This window comes from Rhinolophus sinicus, linkage group LG05 (genome assembly GCF_036562045.2).
Source record: "Rhinolophus sinicus isolate RSC01 linkage group LG05, ASM3656204v1, whole genome shotgun sequence".
Classification (NCBI taxonomy): Eukaryota; Metazoa; Chordata; class Mammalia; order Chiroptera; family Rhinolophidae; genus Rhinolophus; species Rhinolophus sinicus.
Window position 1 is genome coordinate 64,972,688 of NC_133755.1, and position 12,935 is coordinate 64,985,622.

Here is a 12,935-nt window from a genome sequence, read left to right on the forward strand (position 1 = left end):
GAAATGCAGAGTCTCAGATCTGTGACCTGCTGGAACAAAACCTGTACTTTCACTAGGTTCCAGAGACTCATTCCATCTGCACAGAAGGCTGGAGCTAGAGATAGCTCAGTTCAACCTGCCTCAGTGGACATTCTGTCCTGTCACCTTTCATCAAGGGGCTTTGGTAAGTTTTTAACCTGAGCCTTATTTGTAAAATGAAGTGACATCATTCTTCCTACAGTGTTTGGAGATTTAAATGAGATGTTACGAAGGATTTCACACAGCATCTTCCTGCTTCTGAGAGTTCAAGGAATATTATCAATAGCAAGAATGAACAGTCACCCCAATAAATTTAAAAAATTAATTAAAAAAAAGAATGAACAAATGTGTTTAAAATGATACCCTGCCGACAGTTCTGATCAAGATGGCAGAGTACATAAACAATGTGCTTATCTTCTCTCATGACCACATCAAAATTACAACTAAACTACAAAACAACCATCGTTTTGAATTGCCTGAAATCTTGCTGAACCAAATCCCTACAAATAAGGACATATAGAAGAAACCACCTCGAGACTGGTAGGAGGGGCAGAGATGCAGAATGGGCTGGTCCCACACACATGTATGACCATTAAAAATCTGTAAGGATATCTCAGCTGTGGAGGTCCCCTCCTGGAGGACCAGGAAGTCCTAGCCCCTCCTTGGCCCAGGGCTCCGGTGCCAGGGAAAGAAGTCCCCATAATTTCTGCTGGTGAAAACCAGCAGAAATTATGGCTGAGTGAGATAGAGGGCAGTTGGAGTCCCAGACACTCCCAGACTTAAATGGACCACATCAGACATACTCACCAAAGGAATCACTGCCTCTGAGCTCTGGGTTTGGGGTAGCAGCTGGAAAGGTGACAGGGATATTGTCTGAATTGTCTGGCTTTAGGACAAGAGTTGAAGTGGCAACTTTCTCCCTGACAGAGAAGCTGGTGGAAGCCATTGTTTCTTTGTTGAGCGTGCAGACACAGGAGGCCGCCATGAGACTCCATCAAGCTGGTTAACACTGTTTGTTTGCCACACCCTAGTGATTCTGAGACCCTGCCCTACCCAACTTTCAGGCACACACAAGCCATTTCCACTGTTTTTTTGTTTGTTTGTTTTTTGTACAAGCCACCTGCCTTGGCCCAAGCTGCAGAATTTCCTAGGTTCTCTCAAAGTTTCATGGAACCCAGATAAACAGCATCTATCTTGAGTATGTCCTATACCTCTGGCTGAGCAGTCCTAAACCCAGCACTAATGGCAGCTGGCCTTGGTTCATGGTTTGCCCTCTCGAGGTATTTCCAAGAACAGCATGGGCAGCATCCATCTGCAGATTGCTTTGTGGCTCCTGCCATGTGGCCCTAGGTGGGGCAAGGGCTGCAGCTAAACTTGACCTGCAGGGGTTCCCCTCCCAGGTGGCCCTGAAGTTGGTACATCCAATGGCCAACTTCAAAACAACCTGGCGCATCACCAGCCACCTGCAAGAACAACACACCCAAGGGGCAGATTGGGCAGGCACCACAGCCCTGCTGAGACAAATCCTGCTCTGTAGGGTCAGCCCCTACATAACAACTCCTCCACTGTATTCATGGCCAGGCCTCACAACCAATGAGTCCAAAGGTCAAGCTCTACCATTGATGTGCAAATAGCAGCCAAAGCTCAGCCCACACAAGGGATACACCTGGAGTGCTCGGCTCAGGTAACCAGGAAAACTGCACCCCTGAGCCCCACAGCACACCTACTGCAGAAAGCCGCTCTACCAAGAATGGGATACATAGCAGCCCTACCTAATACATAGAAACACATGTTGGCAGCCAAAGTGGGAAAACAAAGAAACTGTCCCAAATAAAAGAATAGAACAAAGCTCCAGAAAAAAAAACTAAACAAAATGAAGACAAACAATCTACCAGACATAGTGTACTAAACACTGGTTATAGGTATGCTTAATGATCTCAGGGAGAACTTCAACAAAGAGATAGGAAACATAAAAATGGAGATAGAAAACATAAAAAAGAACCGGTCAGAAATAAAGAATACAATACCAGAAATGAAAAATACATTTCAGGAAATCAACAGTAGATTAAATGAAGCAGAGGATCAAATCAGAGATTTAGAAGATAAGGCAGCAGAGAATACCCAATTGGAACACCAAAAAGAAAAGAGAATCCAAAAAAATAAGGAGAGTTTAAGGGGCGTCTGGGACAAATATCAAGCATACCAACATTTGTATTACGGAGGTAGCAGAAGGAGAAGAAAGAGAGCAAGGAATTGAAAACCTATTTGAACCAGAGGGTAAGGGGGGTGGAGGGTGGGAGATGAGGGTAAGGGGGATCAAATATATGGTGATGGAAGGAAAACTGACTCTGGGTGGTGAACAAACAATGGGATTTATAGATGATGTAATACAGAATTGTACACCTGAAATCTATGTAATTTTACTAACAATTGTCACCCCAATAAATTAAAAAAAAAAAACCTATTTGAAAAAATAATGGTGGAAAACTTCCCTAACCTGGTGAAGGAAATAGATATACAAGCCCAGGAAGCACTGACACTCCCAAATAAGATGAACCAACAGAGTCCCATACCAAGACACATCATAATTAAAATGCCAAAGGTTAAAGACAAAGAGAGAATCTTAAAAGAAACAACAGAAAAGCAATTAGTTACCTACAAGGGAGCTCCCATAAGACTATCAGTTGATTTCTCAACAGAAACTTTGCAGGCCAGAAGGGATTGGCAAGAAATATTCAAACGAATGAAAAGCAAGGACCTACAACAAAGATTACTCTACCCAGCAAAGTTATCATTTAGAATCAAAGGACAGATAAAGAGCTTCTCAGACAAGAAAAAGCTTTAAAAGTTCATTACAACCAAACCAGTATTACAAGAAATCTTAGAGGAACTTCTTTAAGATGAAAAAAAATTAAAATAAAAAATATGAATAATAAAATGGCAATAACTACAAACTTATCAACAATTACTTTCTATGTAAGTGGATTAAATATTTCAATCAAAAGATAGGGGAGATGAATAAATAAGAAAGCAAGACCCTTACATATGCTGCCTACCAGAGACGCACTGCAGATCAAAAGACAGAGACTGAAAGTAAAGGGATGGAAAAAGATATTTCAATACTTACACCAGACAAAACAGACTTTAAAACAAAGACTATAACAAGAGACAAAGAAGGACCTAGTAATCCCACTTTTGAGTATTTATTCAAAGAAACCCAAAATGCTATTTGGAGGGGACATGCTCATCCACATATTCATTGAAGCATTATTTACAATAGCCAAGATATGAAGGCAACCTGAGTGTCGCTGAATGGATGAATGGATAAAGAAAAGGTGGTACATATATACAATGGTATACTATTTAGCCATAAAAAAAAGAAGGAAATCGTGCCCTCTGCAACAACATGGATGGACCTAGAAGTATTGGTAATAAGTCAGAGAGCAAAAAAAATTGTCACATGATTTCACTTATAAGTGGAATCTAAAGAACAAAAAAAACAAATAAATGAAACAGAAACAAACTCAAAGATACAGAGATTATTTTGATGCCAAATAGGAGGGGTTTTGGGGGAGGGTGAAAAAAGGAGAAGGGATTAAGAAGTATAAATTGGTTGTTATACAGTAGTCATGGGGATGTAGGGTATAGCATAAGGAATATAGTAAATAATATTACAATAAATATGTATAGTGTCAGATGGGTACTGATCTATCGGGGTAATAGATGGGAGGGGGGTTGGGGTCAGGGTGAAAAAGTGAAGGGATTAATAAACACAAATTGGTAGTTACAAGATAGTCATGGGGATGTAAAGTATAGGGAATATAATCAATAATACAGTAATAACTATCTATAGAGCAAAATGGGTACTAGACTAAGCAGGGGGATCACTTTGTAAATTAGATAAATGTTTAACCATTATGCTGTACACCTGAAATTACTATAAAATAATATTGAATGTCAACTGTAACTGAAAATTTAAAAGGGGTGGAGATGGAGAGGAATAAGGGATTCAAAGTTCCAGGTATAAAACAGATAAGTCTTGGGCCGGCCCGGGGGCTCAGGCAGTTATAGCTCCATGCTCCTAACTCCGAAGGCTGCCGGTTCGATTCCCACATGGGCCAGTGGGCTCTCAACCACCAGGTTGCCGGTTCAACTCCCACAAGGGATGCTGGGCTGTGCCCCCTGCAACTAACAATGGCAACTGGACCTGGAGCTGAGCTGCGCCCTCCACAACTAAGATTGAAAGGACAACAACTTGACTTGGAAAAAAGTCCTGGAAGTACACACTGTTCCCCAATAAAGTCCTGTTCCCTTTCCCCCCCCAAAAAAAAAAAAAAAATCTTTAAAAATAAATAAATAAATAAAAACAGGTAAGTCTTAGGGATGTAATACACAGCATTGGGAATATAGTCAATAATATTGTGATAGTGTGGTATGGTCTCAGATGGTTGCTGGACTTATGGTGATCACTTTTTTAGCATAGGGAATATAATCGATAACATGGTAATAACTACGTATAGTGCCAGGTGGGTACTATTGAATAACTATGATGTACATCTGAAACTAATATAATATTGTATGTTAATTATATTTTAATAAAAATCTTTTAAAAAAATGGTACCCTGCTGACTCAGACAGATACTAGGTGTACAAACATGTCTATGGCAGCATTATTCACAAGAGCCAAAAGATGGATGCACCTAAATGTCCATTGACAGATGAATGGATAAACAAAATGTGGTCTATACACACAATGGAATATTATTCTGCCTTAAAAAGCAAGGAAATTCTCACATATGTTACACCATGAATGAACCTTGAAGACATTATCCTAAAAGAAGTAAACCAGGTACAAAAAGACAAGCACTGTATGATTTCACTTATATGAGATATCTGGAGTAGTCAAATTCAGAAAAACACAAAGTAGAATGGTGGTGGCCAGGGACTGGGGGATGGGGAATGGCGAGTTAGTGATTAACGAGTATGGAGTTCCAGTTTGGGATAATGAGAAAGTCCTGCAGATGGATGGTGACGATGGTTGTACCACAATGTCAGCGTACTTAATACCACTGAACTGTACACTTAAAATGGTTTAAAAAGTTAATTTTATGCTATGTATATTTTATTACACACACACACACACACACACACACACACACACACACACAATCAATGATCTAACCATCGACGTTCCTGCACTATGGAGCACAAAGTCTGAGGCAGAGCAGCTCAGCCCCTGGACCGGAATGGTAGCTGAGCTCCTGTCCACTGAACGGGGACTGCCTGAGCCAATAAGGTCCTCCCTGGGCTGCAATCATTCTCCGGCACACTTGTGCCTGACTTCACTGTGGCTCAGATGCTCCCACAGGACCATCTCAGCTGAGCAAGCTGCGATCAGTTTTGAGCACCAAGACAGAGCTTCTGTTTGGTGGGAAACATTTGGAAATTTCCTGAATCACTTTTTCTTATTAAAATGTAGGACATTTTCTAGCCTCGGCTTTGTGGGTTTTGTTATTCTTTTGGATGTCTTTACCTAACTGGCCGGAGGTAGATGTGTATTACTTAACAAGACCTCAGGGGGTGGTTCTATGCCCCCCAAGTGAGAACAACTGCTCTATTATTGCCCAAGGATGGCGAGCTCTGGTTCAGGTATCCTCACCCCAAGTTCTTTCAGAATCTCGGGCGGTAATTTGCCAAGACCTATAGAGATAAAATCCCCCTACAGCTAACTTCTCTTCTACCTTAGGCCTCTGTTTGTTCTGTAACAGTGTCCCTTCTGTCCTTCATCATTTGAAAATCTCACTCCTGGATAAAGAAAGCAAACAACATATGAGTAGAGTCCTTCTGCATTCACACTGTCCTCTTCTAAGAACAGTGTTTGCCTTTGGCTTTCTCCTTGTCCTCAGGATTTAGGACAGCCCTCTTGTATTTTTCTTAACAGTTTCAGGAGCCTCAGCTCATTCTAATCTTGAACCTCCCTGGCATGATTCTGACAAAATGTGGGTCACTCCACCACCCCTCACCTCTGCAGGAGGCGCCGAAGAGAGGCCACACTCTTTTCAGAATCCTACACGGACAGCAACGTCACAGCCAACCTCAGCTTGGTCTCTGGGCACCTCCCATTGTAGAAACCTCCAGGAATTTGAAAGAGTAGGAAGTCTGCTCTGTCTAGGTTTCACACCAACAACATCCCTCACCTAAAACAACAACATTTGCCTCTTGTTTTCCTGAGTCACAGCTGCTACCAGTAAACACAGTGAGTGTTACTGTTTTTGCAGGTGCCCTTTTCATTTGAAAATCTCCTTAGCTCTTCAGTCTCCAAATTTTCATCACCCTTCTCACCAATGTAAAGGCTTGCCTAAATGCTTTTAATCTATCAAATGAGTTTAGCTAAAAATAACCTGAAGTTAAAACTCTGGCGAAATAAGGACAAGCTGGACAAGCTGGCACCTAGCTAGTTGTACTTGGGATCCTTTCATTGCAGGTTTTCCTCCACCAGAGGGAGAGGCAACAGCAGAAGACACAGGTTGGAGCTTACTCGGGGACAAAGCACCTTACTCGGGGACAAAGCACCTTACTTAGGGAGCTGTACCAGGAACTTGACTGCTAAACTTCCACAAAGATCTGCTTTGCAATCAGGTTGCAATAGTTCTAAGACATCTGGAGGGGAAAGGTGACACAAAGCATTAAGATCAGTGCAAAAAAGATAAAACATAATGTCACTCAAAACCACTAATGCTGCCAATACTTTCACTGTGAGGCTCAATTGTCTACTGGACAAGGGTAGTATTTGTTTTGCTTTTTTGTTTGTTTGCTTTTGGAGGAGGGAATAGTAGGCAAGAAACAGAGAAGCTTGAGGAAATTAAAAAATGTTTTGGAAAAGCTTCTAAGGAAAATGAGAAAGGGAGGCAATGAGACCACGTGAAAAGGAACGCCATGGACCGAACTGCTGGTGGCAATGTAAAATGGTGCAGCCACTATGGAAAGCAGTATGGCAGTTCCTCAAAATATTAAATCTATAACTAACATGATCCAGCAAATCTACTTCTGAGTATATATCCAGAAGAAGTGACAGCAAGATCTCCGAGTTATTTATGCACCCATGTTCATACCTGCATTATTCACAAAAAACCAAAAAGTAGGAGCAATCCAAGTGTCCATCAACTAAATGAATAGATAAACAAAATGTGATATATACATACAATGGAATATTATTCAGCATTAAAAAGGAAGGAATTCTGACATATACCACAAGTAAAAACTTGAGGACATTTTGCCAAGAGAAATAAGCCAGACAGAAAGACACCCTTATGTGAGGTTCCTAGAATAGCCAAATCCATAGAGAGGGAAAGTACGGTGAATGGTAACTGCCAGGGGGTGAGGGGTGGGGAGGTGGGCAGGGAGAATTGGGCCTTATTATATAATGAGTACAGAGTTTCTTGTCAGATAATGAAAAAGTTCTGGAGGTGGATGGTGGTGACGATTACACAGCATTCTGAACTGAACTGTACTCTTAAAAATGGTTAAAATGGCTCTTTCTGTGCCCAGTGCAGCTATGGATCGTGGTCTCAAGAAGCATCCGAAGCATGTAGTGGCTCCAAAGCACTGGATGCTGGGAAAATTGACAGGTTTGTTTGTTCCTCATCCATCCACCTGAGGGGATGTCACTCTCTCATCATCTGAAGCCCTAACAGGAGATGAAGTCAAGAAGATTTGCTTGCAGTGGCTCATTAGGATCGATGGCAACGCTGAGCTGATGTCACCTACCCAGCTGGTTTTATGGATGTCATCAGCATCGACAAGACCGGAGAACTTCTGTCTGATCCACAACACCAAGGGTTGCTTGCTATTCATTGCATTACACCCGAGGAGGCCAAGTATAAGTTGTACAAAGTGAGGAAGATCTTAGGGGGCAAAAAGGAATCCCGCATCTCGTGACCCATGATGCTCACACCACCGACTACCCTGGTCTCCTCATCAAGGTGAATGACAACATTCATATTGATTTGCAGACCGGCAAAATTGCTGATTTTATCAAGTTTGACACTGGTAACCTGTGCATGGTGACCGGAGATGCCAACTTGGGTAGAATTGGTGTGATCACCAACAGAGAGAGACACCCTGGTTCTTTTAATGTGGTTCATGTGAAAGATGCCAATGGCAACAGCTTTGCCACCCAGCTCTGGAACATTTTTGTTATTGGCAAAGACAACAAACCATGGATTTCTCTTCCCCGTGGAAAGGGTGTCTGCCTCACCATCGCTGAAGAGAGAGACAAGAGACTGGCAGCCAAACAGAGCAGTGGGTGAAGTGATCTCTAGGTGACACGACTGAAAGAGGCTTTGACCCCAATTAAAGATAACAGAGCATTGAAAAAAATGGTTAAAATGGTAAATTTTATATCATGTTTATATTACTATAATTTAAAAAAATAAAAAATTTAAAAGGAAAGCCATGGAACCCTGGCAGCTGACTGAGGTTTGGAGTCATCAACTACGTTCAGAGCTGCTACTAGAAGAAGATCTCCTTAATATCGAAAGCTTTAGAAACTGGAACCATTTTTCAGCTGCAAAGGCTGGTGAGTACCTGTAGGAGTGGGTTCTGGGCAATGGTACAACAAGGATGGAAGAATTAACTTTAGATTGGGAGCTTTGGATTGGGTGTGCCAGTTCCAGCAGTTGAGGCAGTTTTAATAGCTCCCATTATTTGTTGACGGACCCCGGGAAGCAATGGTGGCATCCCCAGTGAAGTGGAGATGCCAGAAATCTACATGCACTGTGTGGAGGAATGAAGGCCTGAAGAACTAGGAATATTGGAGCAGATTTATCCTGTAAAAACTGCTCACCATCCTCCAATCATGATCCCCCAAGAAAGCCCAGAAGACACTTTGTTGACAAGGACATTGAGGGCCCCATGGTGGGTCTTCTCTGAAGGCTGAGATTCCGATATGGGGAACTGTGGTCGCAATGGCCTCTGTAGTCTGGGTAGGATGTGAGGCCCCAGGATGGCAAGAGCAAAGCTGTGGCATTCAAATGCCGGAGCAAGGAGGTGGTAACGAGGCCACCGTAACAGGTGGTGGGTGAGCTTAGCAATCAGATGCTCTGACCAATCATAGGTAGCTGGATGGTAGAGTTGATCATGAGGTTCCCTAAGACCAAAGGAGATGGGCAGTGATGAGGCACAAAAAGAGTTAATAAAAGTGAGCCTGAAGGGGACTGCCCAGGCCTGCATCCCCTCCTCAGGGACCGTCCAGGCTCATCCCCTAGAGATAAATTATTTAAGTTGTCCAAACACCCATAGAAAGAGGAGATAAGACCCTAACTGGAGTGATCTAGTTTTAATGCCTGTGCAAACTGCTGGAGCCTCTCCATTATTTGAACTCCAGCCCCATTAAAATACAATTAAAATAAAATGAACATCATGGCTTTGGCTCCCCATGGGTTTTTCTGTATGCATGCTGGGTAAGAACATGCGCAGAAAGAAACTAGTTATATAATTAACATATGTCAATCAAATGACCTAAATCTATATCACATGTCCTGCTGTAATAAAATTTACCTACCCTTTCCTATATAAGAAAAAGTTAACCTGAAGTCAGGTACCGTTGTCCGTAGCAATCTGCTTGAGACTCTGCCCCTGGCTTTTCTGCTGGTGTTTCTCTTAAATAAACCTTCTAACTTCTATTCCTTTTGAGTCTTGTGAATTCTTTCACATTCTGCAAATAACCAGGGATATTCAAAGACAAAACAAGCAGTCCACCAAGGCCCTCCACGTTGTGTATAACAAAAACTCTAGATATGACAGAGGCTTCACCTGGCTCATCCTAGGAGAGTCACATCTCTCCCAAAGCCTGATACTGAGTGAGACCACAAATGCCGAGCCTCGTGAAGAAAGCAGGGGCAGAGATGACTGTTGGAGATACTCATAGGCTTACAAAGACAGCCTCTGACAGATTCATCTGAGGTTACCTCTGTCCCTTTCCCCCTAAATACTGGAAGTGGTCTTGTGATTTGCTTTCGTCAATAGAAAACAGACAAAAGATGTTGTGCAAGTTTCCCACATGTAATTTAAAATTTTCTAGCAACACATATAAAAAAGTAAACAGAAACAAAGGTGAAATTAATTTTATATATATTTGATTTTATTATATAAACATATAATTTTATTTAATCCAGTATATATGAATATTATCATTTCAACATGTAATCAATGTTTTAAAAGTATTAGTGAGATATTTCATATTCTTTTTTTTCCATTCCAGTCTTTGAAATCCAGTATGAATTCTATATTTCTCAACTTTACACATCTCAGTTAGGACTGGCCACATTTCACGTGCTCAATATCTACATGTAACTAGTAGCTGCCACATTGGACACCCCCCACAATGGAATTCATGGGGTTTGAATATTGTTTATATTGGCATAGCATCCAATCTGGTTCTCCAACACTCCTAGAAAATCTTTTAAATATCCTTTTAATAAATGTTTGTCCTATTTAAATAATTCAGTAAGTTTTTGTTGCTTGAACTGAGAATCCTAATTAATATACCCCTTCCTAAAATTTTAATGATTTTCTGAATGTAGGACCAATATTACAGGTCTACATAATTTTACGGCTTTTTTCATATTGGAGATTTTTTTCAGTGTTAACATGAAAAGTAAATCATCCATGTCAAGGTTTTATAATGTTCCCTTTGTAGATATTAAAAGAAAGAAACAATAGAAATACTCAAAAATAGTTCTTGAAATGTTGGTCACTTTTCCAGAAAAATGCACCTTATAGTAAAACACACACACACACACATACACACACACACACACTTGTAGATACCACATTTTCTTTATACAGTCATCCATCAGTGGACACTTAGTTTCTTTCCACATTTTGCCTATTGTAAATAATACTGTAACGAACATGGTGGGGCATATATCTTTTTGAGTTAGTGTTTTCATTTTCTTTGAATAAATACCCAGAAATGGAATAGCTGAATCATATGGTAGTTCTATTTTTAATCTTTTGAGAAACCTCCATGCTGTTTTCTATAAGTGGCTGCAATTACTTTACATTCCCACCAACACTACACAAGGATGCCCTGTTCCCCACGTCTTCACCAACACACTTGTTATTTCTTGTCTTTTTTATAATAGCTATTCTCACAGGTGTGAGATGATATCTCATTGTGGTTTTGATTTGCATTTCCCTGATGATTAGTGACATTGAACAACTTTCATGTACCTGTTGGCCAACTGGGTATTCTTTGGGAAAATGTCTATTCACATTCTCTGTCCATTTTTTAATTGGATTGTTTGGTTTTTGGCTGTTGAGTTAAATGAGTTCTTGATATATTTTGGATATCAACCCCATATCAGATATTTCATTTGCAAATACTTTCTCCCATTCAGTAAGTTGCCTTTTCATTTTGTTGATGGTTTTTTTTGCTGTGCAGAAGCTTTTTAGTTTGATATAGTCCCACTTGTTTATTTTTGCTTTTGTTGCCTTTCCTTTTGGTATCAAATCCAAAAAATCATTGCCAAAGCCAATGTCAAGGAACTTACCACCTATATTTTCTTCTAAGAGTTTTATGGTCTCAAGTCTTATGTTCAAATTTTTAATCCATTTTGCGTTAATTTTTCTGTGTGGTGTCACATAGTGGTCTAGTTTCGTTGTTTTGCATGTAACTGTTCAGTTTTCCTAATGCCATTTATTGAAGAGACTGTCTTTTCCCCATTGTATATTCTTGGCTCTTTTGTCATAAATTAATTAACCATATATGCATTGGTTTATTTCTGGGTTCTCTCTTCTGTTCCATTGATCTGTGCGTCTGTTTTGAAAGCCAATAAACCATATTGTTTTGATTATGATTGCTTTGTAATAAAATTTGTAATCAGCGATCATGATGCCTCCAACTTTCTTCTTCTTTCTCAAAATTGCTTTGTCTATTCAGTGTCTTTTGTGGTTCCATACATACTTTAGAATTGTTTGTTCTATTTCTGGGGAAAATGCCATTGGAATTTTGAGAGGGATTACATTGAATCTGTAGTTTGCTTTAGATAATATGAACACTTTAACAATACACTTCTTCCTACCCATGAACACAGAATATCTTTCCACTTATTTTGTGCCTCTTTCAATTTCTTTTATCAATGTCTTATAATTTTCCAAGTTCATGTCTTTTACCTCCTTCATTAAATTTACTCCTGTGTATTTTATTTATTTTTTGATGAAGTTATAAGTAGGATTGTTTTCTTAATTTCTCTTTCTGATAGTTCTTTATTGGTGTATAAAAATGCAACCAATTTTTGAATATTAATTTTGTATCCTGCTGTTTTACTGAATAATTTTATCAGTTCTAATAGTTTTTTGGTGGAAGTTTTAGTGTTCTTTATATACAATATCATGTCATCTGCAAATAATGGCAGTTTTACTTCTTCCTTTCCAATTTGGATGCTTTTTTTTTTTTTTTTTTTTTTTGTCTAATTGTTGTGGCTAAGACTCTCAATACTAAGTTGCATAAAAGTGGTGAAAGTGGACATATTTGTCTTGTTCCTGATCTTAAGGAAAACTCTTTTAGATTTTTCCCTGTTGAGTATGACGTTAGCTGTAAGTTTGTCATATATAGCCTTTATTATTTTGAGGTATATTCCCTCTATTCTCACTTTGCTGAAAGTTTTTAATCATAAATGGATGCTGTATTTTGTCACCTTTTCTGCATCTATTGATATGACCATATGATTTTTATCCTTCGTTTTGTTCATGTGGTATATCACATTAGTTGATTTGCAGATATTGAACCATGCTTGCATCCCAGGAATAAATCCCACTTGATCATGGTGTATGGTTTTTTAATGTATTGCTGAATTTGGTTTGCTAATATTGTTGAGGATTTTTGCATCCCTTTTCATCACAGATATCAAACT

General features: G+C 39.8%; 1 pseudogene; it reads left to right on the plus strand.

Moving 5' to 3' along the window:
- The first annotated feature begins 7,573 nt into the window (after positions 1–7,573).
- LOC109436443 (small ribosomal subunit protein eS4, X isoform) lies at positions 7,574–8,327 on the plus strand (annotated as a pseudogene).
- The last annotated feature ends 4,608 nt before the right edge of the window (positions 8,328–12,935 follow it).